The sequence below is a fragment of the Laccaria bicolor genome, genomic scaffold, assembly GCF_000143565.1.
Source record: "Laccaria bicolor S238N-H82 LACBIscaffold_353 genomic scaffold, whole genome shotgun sequence".
In the NCBI taxonomy this organism is placed as follows: Eukaryota; Fungi; Basidiomycota; class Agaricomycetes; order Agaricales; family Hydnangiaceae; genus Laccaria; species Laccaria bicolor.
The window spans coordinates 7,455-8,179 of record NW_001890208.1 but is presented as its reverse complement, the minus strand read 5'-3'; positions in this window follow the sequence as shown (position 1 = coordinate 8,179).

The window sequence follows — 725 nt, the reverse complement described above, 5'->3', positions numbered from 1 at the left end:
AGGGTAGCATTTCTATCACACTACCCAACAAACACAACTCACCGATCCCGCACGGCCTCCTGCCACCTCTGCAACTTGGCAATCTCATTAACCTGGAATCCATATATCCTCGGTTTATACCGATCCGCCTTGAGCGCGGCACTCGCCGTATTAATCCCCTGGCCTCCCCCCTCAGCCGCACTAACCTCCACCTGTTCCTCCCTCACCCTCCTCCTCGTCCTCCCCCCATCCGCCGTGCCTGCCCCTCCCGCACCCGCCGCATCCCTCCCCAACTCCACCGGACCGCTCTTTGGGGGGATCAAGGTTGGATAAACGAGGAAGAGTAGATGGGGGAAGGTGGTTCCGAAATACGCGCCGTCGATGGAGCCGTGTCGGGATGATTTGGGAGAGTAGAGGTCTTCGCAACGGCCGCAGTAGAGTTTTACGGATTTTTCGTAGGGGATGTCGGTTAGGCCTACGGGGAGGAGGGGTTGTTGGAGGCAGAGGACGCGTGGGCAGCGACCGAAGTCGGCTCGTTTGTATTTTTCGAGCTGGGTTGGAAGTTAGATGGTGCGAGGGTGGGATGGGGGAGACAAACCATTTTGGAGAGGCCGCGGGCTGTGACTATCCATCGGGCGTGTATGAGGCCGTATAAGAGGCGTGCTTGGACGTCGAGTGAGCTCCGGAGTTCGTCTTGGATGTCGTCGTCTAGCGGGATCCGTCATTGAAATGAACGGATGTGGGTG